Source organism: Opisthocomus hoazin, chromosome 7 (assembly GCF_030867145.1).
Source record: "Opisthocomus hoazin isolate bOpiHoa1 chromosome 7, bOpiHoa1.hap1, whole genome shotgun sequence".
Taxonomy (NCBI): Eukaryota; Metazoa; Chordata; class Aves; order Opisthocomiformes; family Opisthocomidae; genus Opisthocomus; species Opisthocomus hoazin.
The window spans coordinates 60,686,063-60,699,588 of NC_134420.1; positions in this window are offsets into that span (position 1 = coordinate 60,686,063).

The window sequence follows — 13,526 nt, forward strand, 5'->3', positions numbered from 1 at the left end:
ATTCAGAATTTTCTTTTTGCCTCGAAAATATAATGTTCAATTTAATAGCTGCTTCTTAAAAAAGTGTATTTGTATAACTTCTTCCTCTAATAATCACCAACTACAGTTGACAAAAACAAGCAGTGAGAAAAAAACATTTTCATTTTATAGTCTGAAAGCTCTTCTGGAAACATAGTCTTGTGTTAGAGCACTTCTCAGAATATTTCTCTAGATCCATCTGTCAAAGGAAGATATTAAAACGGACATTCTTTTATCTTTTTATGTATTATGTGCCTAATTTGACAGCTTTTTCTTAAGCACATTTCCTGTCATTTTCCTCGCCCTTCTGAAACTCAGATGATACCATATAGGAACACTCCCTGGTACATTTATTTACTATTTTTGGCTGACAAAATTTTCCACGTCACAATTTCTAGACTTATGAGCATTGGTATTGAGAAGCATCAACTCCTAAGTGTATTTATGCTGACATACTATCAGCACAGACTCAGAAACATGTCCACCCCACTCCATCTCCTGTACTCCGGTCACCCTGCCAGAATTCAAGTTGCTTTCATATTCTGATTAGGTGCTTGCTCCACGTCTGGTTTTAGCATCTTTGTTTTGCAGATGGTCTCAGCAGTGTGTCGTTACATTCCTAAAAAGTGCTCAGCCGACTGGGGTGGGAAGGAAGCTGGAAAGCTCTGTCCCGCAGAGCCTTCCTTCTCTGCTGCAGCGCAGGGGAGCACCACAACGCCCTCCCTCCCAAATGGAGCCATACTATCAGCCTGAGCACGTCACCTCATTTGAACTCCTACGTTATATAAAATGAGGAAAGAGGTTTTAATGTATCCAAGTATATCCCCGTGAAAGGAGTTTCAAGTCATTTCACCAATTATGAAATCTCAGCCATGAAACTCTTATTCAGGCAGAACTATTGGTGGGAAGATCCCCATTACAGCTAGATTATTTTTCCTCCTAATAACAACGAAAAACCTGCTACATATTATTACATTTTGAATGAGGGCTTCTATGCAGTAGGGTTTTAATGACCTCATTGTTGCCAAGTTTTTCTTTCAAAATCCCAGTGGAACATTTTTACTAGGCCAATTAGGTAATGCACACAACTTTTGGGCACAAATTCACTATCTCTTATTCAATGTCCTCACACTAGACCTTGCCAATGACACAGATGTTCCTTTTCCATAAATTCCATCAACCATAGTCTGGAAGCCATAGTTTTCATTGTTCTGTTCATCTCTGCTTTGTATGCATTTGTTATAGTTGATCATTACTCTTCTACAAAAAAACTTTCTGTCTAATTTAGCTTCTCTTTAAAATAAAATCTCTGAGGGAAACAGAAGAAGACCGTTCTCTGCTTGGGGCCAGTTTTGACCCATTTATAAGCCCCAAGAACATCTTTGGTACTTATGATTGTCCCAACCAATGAATAAGGAAATATTCTCTTCCAAATCTCAAAATATGTCAGTTACACAGGTTTTGCAATACTTCCTTCTTACAGACTTATTTCTAATGGGATAGTTCACATTTTGTCAGGCCAAAAGGGGAAATCTTAAAATTTATGAATCTTTCAAGTGCTACTTTCCATCTGGCATTAACCACTTCGTATCTTCCAAAGATTTGAAGAACCCAAGGCTGTGATAAATACATTGACTCCAAATCAGTTTCATGGAAGACTTGCCCTACGAAAAGATGTAAACCTAATCAGTGACTGATATCTGGGCTGACTCTCCAATCCTCAGATAAAACAATTGCCGTAGAGTGTCTCAGCTGGGATAGAAGCCTGAGGGCACATCAAGGCTGCTGTCACTGTTTAAGGCTCCTGCTGCTAATCCTCTGCCAAGGAATGGCCAATTCATCTGTTTTAGTGGATCTGTTGGTCATTCCTGTTTCATTGCCTTTCTTTCGATATTGCTTAAGAAACAGTCCTGTATTAACCAGAAGATTAATGACATCACCTAATTGGTTTTGCTATCCTTAGAGATGACAGGCCAAATTAATCCCTGTTAGAGCTCCATTAATCTTTATGGATTTACACCCAAGATTAATTCGTCCCCATGATGCTAATCACTTGCTGTGTGGTCTGTGGAAAATCACTTAACTTTGCATGTTGGTTTTCCATCTCAGACGGAAAATGGGGGCATTAACTCTGAGTTCAGCAAAGACAAATGCTCCAGACACTCTTAGGATTGGTTAAAACGGAAGACACTTTATAACAAAATGCATGTTTTTTTTTTCTGAATGTTAGTTTCTGTTTGCACTTGTCTTCTCGCTTCTTGGTGAAGCTTAGATAGAAACATTTCCCTGTGGGGGTATTGATATGCTTGGTATTTATACCGAGCAAAGCCTTGGCACTGTACAGCTTGGTGGGAATCTATGTGCTGATTATCACAGGCCCGGGGCACCACACTTCAGGTTTTACAGAAGTCACATGTGCACACCCAGAGGCAGAATTTGGCCTTTCTCATTTCTACCTTGTTTAGGCTAATTTCCAGAGCTGTTCCCCAGTGAGAATTTCACAGAAGATAGCAGGAATTTTGCTTAAGTAAGGATTACAGGATTAATCCCTCTATCTCTACTCATGTTTATTTTGGCAGTCATTTAGATCGGAGATCTCCAGAGCTCCCTAGCTCAGGTTCTGTCCATTCGGCTCACAGATATGCATCTAGATGCGCCTCTCATCGATTAAAGCAGCAATTGTGTTTACCAAGAGGCTTCTACATCTGCAGAAAAATGTTCTGGTAATGCCACCAATTAGATAAAACTGGGACTTCATGCAGATAAATGAATCTGCTGATCAGGACTGCAGCAATTTAATTTAGCTGGGACCCATGCTAGAGGGAAATAACAAGCAATCCATCCCATCAGATGACAAAAAGTACACTTGAGTTTTAGAGCCCATTCCCTTTTAACATCCCCAGGCACTATTACTCAACCAGAAAATATATATGTTGAAATCTGTTCTTCTCTATTTATGCATATTTAATGTGTTCAATTGTGCATATTAGCAAATAAATGTATAATACAGAAGTTAAAGGATCAGTTGTTGTAGTCTTTTCTAGTAGGAGACTATACAATAGGATTTAATGATCTTTGCAAAAATGAAAGTGCAGTGTGTTAAGTAAAGAAATAATTTCTGCAGCGTTTTGACATTTATTTGGTACAGCGTCTTTGAGCGATTTACAAATTGCTATGTAAGAGTAAGTATTTTTCAGCTATACATTTTATTTTACAGCCAGTATTAGTTATTTCTACTTCATTCTAGAAATACAAAAACTGTTTTACCTACTTACTGGAATTCCAACAGACATGCTAAATATACACTGAAATCATCGTCAATTATTTATTTGAGTTGGCAAGGAAAAATATTTTTAAAGTTTAATGAAGCCAGCAGTGATACACAGTTTCATGTTGCTGAGCAACAGTACTGGTGGCCAGTATTTTTAAGGTAAAAGAATACAGTATAATCATGTTGATGCCTCAGGGCTCTGTTGTACCTCCCCTGGTTAAACTCAGGGGAGTAGGATCAAAGAGTGCAGTGGACTGCTGCAGCTCACTGAATTTCTCATGAAGAAGCAGAGGCTTGCAGGTCAGGAGGGGAAGCCTGGGGACAGCCCCCAAACTCCACTGGTCCTGGAAAGCCACAGGGAAGGAAGCTCTCACCTCCTTCAGAGAAGAAAAGATTGAAAGGTTTGAGTAAATTGAAGGGGAAGCTTGAGAGGGGTGTAGCAAAAAAATTGAATACTGTAGAGCGAGCAGTTAATCTGGCACTTCTCAGAGTTCAAGGATAAAGAGACATTAAGCGAAGTAAAAGGCAGAAAATAATTTAATTAAAAGACAAGGCTTTTGCAAAATGCATAATTGATCTGTGGGACTAACTACATCAGAGTGCTACCAAAGCTCAAAACATAAAAGATTCAGAGAATGACTAGCTCTAATACAGGCCATGCAATCATCATTAGCTGCATGAAGCAGAATTTTATTTTAGACAAGGAAAATATATATATATGTGTGTGCATATATATCTGTCTATAAATATCTATCGTCACACTTCCTGGGACTAAATAACTAAATAGCAAAACTGGGGAGAAAATTGTCCTGAGGACAAGCTATTTTATAAATGCCTGTTGTGCGGCACGCTGAAGCCTATCTGGTACTGGGGCAGCCAGAGCACAGGTTGGGGTTAGCCTGGGAATTCTTGTTCTTGGGATGTTATGCAGGGATGTCTCCCTGCCAGGTGGCTCTTGCCTTGGGCTACTTCCTTCATACTTGGACCAAATCCCAGTCCAATGGGGCAAGGGTAAGTGAGAAGGGAGACTTCATACAGAGGGTCCCACAAACCTCTGTGGCTTTGCAAGGGAAAGGAGAAGCTTTCCCACTTGGAAAGGCCACGGAAGTCACACGCTGACTTGACCGAGTGTGTCCAAACATGTCCCTTACTGACAAACGTGGTTCCAGCCGCATGGCGATCCCGTGGGGAAAGGTGCAGGGCTGGAAGGAGCAGAGCGGAGCGCTGCTGTTTCCTTCACTGCCAGCTTCTGTTTCCCCCTGATAACAGAGGAGCTGAAAACATGCAGTGCTTCAGCATGTTATTTCTGAACCACGTTCCCCAATAAACACAGTGGTGCAAAGCCGTACCCGATTGTCATCCTCAATTTGTGCATATTTTTGAAAAGTGTACTCTGTGCCCACTGGGAGTTCTGTTTTTGAACGTTCTTTTTCTGTACTCTCTGAGTCATATTCCCATCATTCCTATACCTCACAATATTTTCCCATTGCCATAGTGACTGCCTCTGCCAAGCAACTTCAAACTGAACCCAAATCGCCTACCAGGCTGGACCTCTGCTTGAGTTTGTCTTACATCAAGCAGGCGGTGTGAAACAAATAGTGCTTTTTATTTTTGAGACAATCATAGTTCCTTTCTGACACAGAGATGATATTGTCACCTGCCTGATCCAAAAGTCCTCCCACCAAACCATCCCAGTCAGTCTGATCCTAAATCTTCCGAGTGGGTCTGACTCTGTAAGCAGTCAGTGACTCCACACCTGGATTCTCACAGAGCAGCTAAATGAATTGCAATAGTAAAGTATGTGTTGCTCACTTGCATTTGTGCGTGCTCCCCGCTGCCAGTGGAATTCCTTAAACTTAGAAAGAGTTTGGACCAAGCCCGCATTTCGGAACACCTCCCTCTGTTGGACACAGATCCAAATGTCACAGCTTTCTCAAATGTCACACTACTATGTCTAAGCAGAATAGCAACCCTGAGTTTCATAAGTGTGAAGATATCATTTTAAATTTTGTGGTTTAGGTTCTGGAATATAGAAAAGATTAATAGATTTTATGAATTTAAATGTGTATCTCAGATAATGTAAAAGTCAGAATTCTCTTGTAGAAATTAATTTTGCTAGCACTGTGAAGGGCAAGTCCGGAAAATAGATACTCTGGCCTTCAAGGTTAATGATCGTTTTCAATGCCTGTTTAGGAGATTGTGCCACTAAGAAATAAATCGTATTAGATTATCACTCGTTTATGAGGGAAAGGGAGGACAGTCTGTACAGAATGCCTTTACGTGTAGGTGTCTGTGAATGCATAGAAAAGAGAGGCATAAATGCCTTTCATCTCACACAAGGGGACAATATAAACAGACCCAAACATTCAATTTTGTCCCTAGCAGTACTGTGCGATATGAAGACAAACACAGACTGAGCTGACTCTCCAACATTTTCAGATGAGCTGATTACAGATGTTCAGGAGCATCAAACCCAGAGAGAGCTCTTCTTTCCATAGGTGTCCATGTTTGCCTGCTAAACAGCAAATAGACACTTTTAACTGAAAGCAAATACTGCAGTCAGTGTGAAGAGGCTTTTTACTTTATCAGCTTGCCCATACAAGCATTATAGGAGTGGATCCAAAAAGGGAACAGAGTGGAAAAATGAAATCCCAGATATCCCACGTATTGTTTTGGAAGCAGACAGTGAGGACACCTCAGTCCTAATGCCTACTTGGGCTTTTGGCATTTCACTGTTGCAACTGTGGTAGCGACTTTTTGCCAAGTTTTGACTCCGATTTCTGTCTTCTCTTCTCGTAAGAGGGAAAGGGGCATTAGCTCCTTTTCTAACGAGCACTAGCAGACAGAGATTGCTTCATGTTGACCTAACACACACCAGCGACCGTGCGAAGAAAGGCTGATTCTCCGTCATTAGCCCCCCAGAACAGTAGCACTGTACACGAGTGCTCAGAAAAATGACCTGATTTTTTTGTATATCAACTTTATTTTTTGGTATGACATTAACCAGACTGCTTTCTTCATCAGCTGCTCTTGGGGGTGGTAGGAATATATTGCCAGTTACTTAAATGGGGGCAAGATTTCATCTCCTCAGAACAGAAAAATGGAGCGATATCCTAATTTATATTATTACAGCTTGATAGCAACAAAGAGAGATTTTGTAAGTAAAGTGGGATAATTTGAGGCACTCCAGCCAATTACTTGTGAACCTCACGTGAGAAGAACAATAGCAAAATGCCCATGGAAGTGGGCCTGCAGCTAAAGTTTCCCACAAAGCTTAATGGGCTGGACAATAACTTGGTGACGTGGGTCTTGGGAAACCTAGGCTGGAAAAGACATTTAGAGTTCATCTAGTCAATCTGACCCAAGGAAGGACCAGCTATATCACATCAAACAGGACACATATTTCTCTAAAATGATCTTAGAGATGTTCCACGGATGCTCTGTAACTTCCCCAGGCAGCTTATCCCAGTGCTTTACTGCCCTTACAGCTGGAAAGATTTTTTATTCTATTGTCTAACCTGAATGAGAATCTTTCTTGATACAATTTACATCGAACTTAATGCTTCAACTGAAGTGTTATCAATGCTGAATAGGGTGGGAGGATTTCTTCATACATTTTCAGGATTATTTATCCATCACAGTATGATGCTTGCCTTTTGTACTCTGCATAGCTCAGCTGACTCAGTGTTTAGTTTGTGGTCTACCTTTGGTCGAGGTATTTCCTAACCAGTTATTACCCACCTTCCAGCAGATAATTCCTGTCTAAATGTAGTCCCTCGTACAGGTCCTTAGTACATTTTATCTTGCTTTTACAGACAGTTCCTTCAAGCTGCCAAGATCTTTTTTTAAATTTTACCCTGTCCATTGACGAGCATACTTGACCTGCATACTTACTAAGTATGTCCTCTGCTCCCTTTTTCAGCCGCTAATGAAAATGGGACTAAGGACAAAACCGTGCAGAATCATGTTTCAGACATCCTTTCATTTTGTGTCACTTTTTAAGTATAATTACCTGAACAGTCTTACACCTGTGAGAACAGGTGTAGCAGGGTCAGCAAGGTTGTGTTTCCTTATTTGCTTATGACAGTGTCATGAGTGTGCAAAAAGCCTCACTGAAGTTATGTATATGACACCAACTGCCTTTCCCCCCTCTACAGCACAATACAGTCATAGAAAGAACTAGACTGGTTTGACAGACTTTTGTTCTTACAACTGGAGTGGAATGCTCCCTACTTCCCCTTTATCTTCCAGGCACTTATAAATAGTTTGTTTAAAAAGTCCCAGATTTTTTTGGGGGGGATTGAAGTTAACCAGATCCATCAATAATCTCCTAGCTCCTTTTCCCCCCCATTTTAAAGAAGGCACCACGCTTTCCTATTTCTGATCCTCTGACATCCTATATACCTAGTCACTCAGAGGCAGTAACTACCTGTCCTTCGACCAGGCTGCCCTTTAGGCATCATATGATGAAGTTACCAAGCCTAGCTAATTTGAAAAACAGATCTGAATACAGTGCAGCCATGAGATGTACCAAACTGCAGAACTAATTGATCCTAGTAACCATCACCCATTTGCTAGGTTAATTTTCATCTGGATCGGTTCCCCCATCCAGATCCCTGCACACCCTCACAAATCGCTGTGGCAGCAGGATGCAGGAGGGCAGCGAGCAGATGGGAACAGAGTGGAGCAGGGAGGGTGTAACAACATTTTTCAGCAACGGTACGGGCTGAACACATTTGTTGAAATACAGCTTTAATGAAGACAGAAACAAAAAAGTCATTAATCACTTGTACCTTCCCCGTGTCATCTGTCGATAGTTGTCTCGCATCCCTGAGTAGCGGACCAGCACTCCTCTGGCCTTCTTCACACGCATTTGTAGAACGAGATCTTGTGACCTCAGCAACCCTGTTTGTATCCTGTTTTGTGCTTTTGTCTTTCTGATTGTACATCAATGTACTTTTTCCATTCATCTATACTCTTCTTCTGTAGTTCAGTCACTTTCCACACAGTTTCTTCTGGTCAGGTCAGAAAGAGGCTTGTGATGAAGCCAGGGGCTTTATTACTACATATTTTCTCCTTCTTCTGCGCGGGGATAACTTGAGTTTCTGAGCTCGAAGGGAAAACGTGCGGGGATGGAAAAACCCTGGGTTTCAGTCTTCATATGCTGTATTTCCAAATTTCACATGGAAGGAAATGGTGAACGAATGAATGACAGAGCAAACACACTGCATCAGACTAATGGAAAAAGTACAAAATGCTAAATCATATCAAGACTCTCCCCTAATTATATTGCTTGAATACGATATAACTCCGAGCAGGACGTAGTCCATGCAGGACATGAGCAAGAGAGCAATGGACATTCATTCTGCAGTCCTCCAGCAGTTCTGATCTGCTCGGCAGAGCTGAATGTAAACAGATATTTTGCTCTGCTTCTGGTCTCTAACTGCATTGTTTTCCATAATTTCACATGTATGACAGCTGAAAATCATGACTCATAGTTATTCTTTTCCAGCATAAAGTATTATTTACTCCTTATGCTTGGATGGTCACCAAATGACATTTATAAGAGTGAAGGTGGCAAAATGTCCTTATACAGGTTTTCCTTAAAACATCTTACTGATATGAAATGAACGCCATCAACCTCTTTGAAATGGACATTTTTCTTAATTGGTCATATGACATTCAATTGCATAAACATTGCTAAGATTTTTTTTTGGGGTCGAAACTATTCCTGAACCAGAAAATAGCTGCTGATGTCTTCAAATAAAAGATGTCGTGAAGGAATGGGGAGATGTTACAGATGTGTAAATCTGAAAAATCTGTATCCAGAGTTTTGACTTCGCCAAAAAACTGTTTAGTTGAATGAAGTCCCTGATGAGCATTAAGCAGCTACCTAGCTTATTTGTAACTATTTCTGTATATAGCACCATAAAGGTACAAAACATTTTTTCTAACAAATAAAAAGTAATAAAATCAAGATTTCATCTGAAGCTGATAGTAATCTTCAAGCTTCCAGCAGATGAAGACTCAGCCCTTGGCCTGTTCTACCCACCCGTTCATCTAGGGGGACTCATTCACCTTCATGTGGGAATATGTCTGAAGGGATGGTTTAGGGAAAAGATGCACATCTTCTTTGCAAGATTTCTCACACATCTGTAAAATACACCACAAGTTAGTTATGGTCAAACCACTCGTTAAACAGCTGCTGATATGTAGAAGAGCTGTTTAAGAGGAAGAATGTGAAGGAAAAGGAAGCAAGCCCCCGCGTGACAGGGCTGCAGGCTGATGTTTAGAGCAAGATCCTAGCTTGGCCTGCACGGTGGTCACGCAGTGTCCCTTGGCAACCTCCGGCCCTTCATCAGGCAGCGCACGCTGCAGGGGTTTTATGTTCTTAATTCTTTCGTTCATGGCTGCATCTGCTTGTATAATTTATGGCACACAATACATATTTTTCTTTTGAGATTCATTCTATTCTTTATTGCAGCACTTATTCAGTTGGAAAGTGGTGGGACAAGGAGGGGTTATCGGGCATCAAAATGTTGAAAAGAGCTTGACTTCTTGCCCTTTTTTTCTTGAACTATGACTGCACTAATGACCAAATACTTTTAGTTTCCCTCCTTTCCCTTATCCGTAGCTCTGTTTTTCTCCTGCTTCTTTGCAAGCTTGAAAGAGAAACGTCAGGTGGTGAAATACTTAAAGGGCTGCATCAGGAAGCGTTTTTGAAATTAGGTGATTTGGTGTCTGAAACAAATGCACGATTGTTCTTCATGCTTGGATGGCTGGCAGCCAGGCGGCAGGGCCTGGGCTATTTCTCAGGGTTTCATTCAGAGACTGTCATTATTGCCCCTATTACTTTTTCCTCTGTCCAGGACCCTCTTGAATGCCACCACCAAAGAGAAGAATGCCACGCATGGCTTCCTCTGAGGAGGATTACTAATCCTACACCTTGCATTGGCTGGCAGAGGTGTTTTAAGAACAACCAGTATTCTTTCCCCAAAAGCCAAGTATTTTATTACTCTTTGGACCTGATCCTGCAGTTTAAACCCCGATGTCTATTCATGTTCCTGGGCAATCCAGTGAAGGCTTCTTTGGTTCAACCATTTACTTTGTTGCATTTTATTTCTGAAGTTTTCTATGTCAAAAGGAGATGAAAAATGGAATTTATGTAATTTTCTGGATACACTTGCTATGAATCTGTAGAAATAAATTACTTTGAAAAAACACACGTAACACACAATTACTTTGATCACAATGTGGGCCTTGGGTGATAGCACAGACCAGAACAAAAAAGTTTCTGCCAAGCCAAATTCTGTTCCAAAGTAAATAAAAAAGTTTAATTCAAACCAAAACTATAGTTACCCACAAAAATAAAAGCTACAGTCCATGCTGGAAATTAGTGTAAAGTAATGTTGAAAACTGTAGGAAAGGATTGTTCCCTGTTGCTTTTTTCTCGAGCCAGCCAAGTTTAGATTAGCTGATGATTTAACTGTTTTATTCCATCCCCAGGTTGTGTCTCAGTATCTTACACTGGGAAAGCAGAAATGGGCTGAGGCAGCAAAAGCAGCGGAGGGGTGAAGGTCTCAATGTAGGTGGTCTGGGGCTCTGGCAGATATCAAAGGAATCTGCGAGTGTAGTGGGCTGAACTCCCTGCCTATCCCTTGTAGGTCATCCTGCCGTCCACCCTCTTGCTCCTCCACCCACTCAGGAAAAGCTCCTGGAAATTCAATGAGTTTGAACCAGTGGAGTTTCCATTGTCTGCTTGCAGACATAACCCACATCATACAAATGGAATATTGTCTTCTTTCTTCCTCTGCCTCTTTTGGGATAATTAATATTGTGTTTGATGAAAGATACAGGATAGGCAAAACATGAAACTAGGTTACTTGAGGCAATAAATCGGCATATGTGATGACAGGAGTTAAGATTACAGGTAAACTCTCTGCAACTGCTTTCTATGACATGTTCAGTAGTGCAAATTAGCTTTTCCAATAAACCCCTAATTAAAAGCAAGCATAACATACCAAATCAGTAAAAGAGATGCAGTATTGTTTCCAGCTACCTCTCAGAAGACACTTGCCATAATTAATTTTCCATCTCTGGGCAGATTTCCAGTAACATAAATTACCAGTTTTAGCTCTTATTCCAAATGTAAAAAGTGACATAAATGAGATTGGCTAGACCTTTCTAACATTATTATATTGAACAGATAATATATATTGCAGTGCTACGTCTTACACATACATTTTTATGTGTGCTTTGTTATTTACATGGCTGACTAAATTTTCCTGGTAAGCGTCAGTTCCCATGAGATGCCCTTAACTGTCCTGGATCCTGAAAACAGCGATACAGTGACATGGCAAGGTGGGAAATTATGAGTATCAGTTCTCATAAGGCACAATTTTAAACCACTATCCTGCTGACAGGGGAACGTAAGAAATAGTGCTGAGATACCTCCCTCTGTCCACAGGCACTGTGGGTATCTGTCTGCAGAGGAGAGAGACTGCTCTCGCAGTGTAGCTGACATACATCCTCTGGACGCATATCCCGTTTTTGCTTCTGGGTTTTACACATTCTTGTAAATTGTTACACTTAAATGCAAATGCTCATTCTAAAAATGCAACAGACCAACTATTATAGTATCATGTTACTAAAAAATGACAATTTGTGTGTACACCTTAAAGAATCAATTTGCTACGTTATTTAAGTACCATTTTAAAAAAAGTATATCTACATTATAGTTTGTTCTAGTCTTATTCTTCTGTAATATAATTCAGAAGGCATAGATTTATGTTGTTCTGGCTTTGTATATACTAGGTATTAAATTGTATCAAAATATGACTTAAATATACGCATAAAATAGACTTCTGGAATATTTATTGTCACAGTGACATCTTTATAATCATAACATAAAAATGAAAACAAAATCAGTGATCTCAGCCATGTGCAGGAGGAGCGTCGATGTGGTGCTAGCCACCCAAAAGCATCATCATATCATACTTGCTGAAAGCATTTCTGAATACCTACCTGTGCTGGGGCTCCCCGAGGTTTCAGTGGGTGCAGGAAAGGTCCTTCTGCTGGGAGGGAACTCCCCGTGGGAAGTGACGCAGATCTGTAGGGATGACCCTCCTGCACCCTGGCTGGTGAATTGGGGAACCTGTGCCAAAGCTATCGCACCTGAAACCAGAGAAGCCACTCTCACAGGAGGTAGGATTCCTGCCCCAAACACACAGACCTCAAAGAGCTCTGCTAGTGGAAGCTTTCACCTCTGTTGAGGGCTGAAACCACCACAAGCAGGGTTGGTGGTTGGTTTTCAATTCTAGCTAAGCTAAAATCGAAAACTTTTAAGGAGTAATTTTGAAGACTGGATGGATCATTTCTTTGTGTGATGCCATCCATCACTGCGCCTCTTCACGTCAATCTCTCAGAGCATTAATATCTCAGAAATGCTCTTCCCATCAGCACAGATTGCACTGAAGGTGGCAAAGGAGTTGCATTCCTACATTCCTACATATCTGTAGCGTATATTGCTTCTCATCAGTTTGGTACAGTAATGTTCTACCTGTGGATGTAACAAGTCTGCTGTTGGCCATTACATACATTGATGTGCACTGAACTCAAGTTGTTAGGGGACCTTACAAAAGTGAGGGTATTGCTACTGCAGGCACTATGCTTGAAAGAATTTCATAATAAACCGTAGAAGTAACACCTTCAGTGTCTGCGGGCAGAGGAGTCTAATGGTTAGTGCACTCCACTGGTAGTTTTGATTCTGTCGCTGACTTCCCGGTGTGACTTTGGCTTGTTTTCCAAATAAGTAAAATAAAGACAACATTTATTTCAAAAAGGTGGTGCAAGTCTGAAAGCACCACTGTTTGCTGAGCAGCCTCCCATCTTAGAATGGGTAGAGTCATAGATGTGCAAAGCATTCTTCTTTTCATCTTCAAAGCCTTCTCTTTGTATTTACAAATTAATCAATCTGCAAAGCAATATTTTTTTTCCTGGGCAGTATGATTAAGAATATTCTTATTAGTTATAGGGAAAATTCCACAATTCCAATACATGTCATTTGAAACAACCTGATGTATACAGACATATTGCAACATATTTTCATTTGGATTGTAAAACATGCATACCTTTGATGGTTTCATCCCACATTTGTTATACTGTATTTTTAATGCGCTCAGACTGCGCTGGCATAATGATGATCCTCCCCTTGCACCCCATCTTTCCCACACGCATG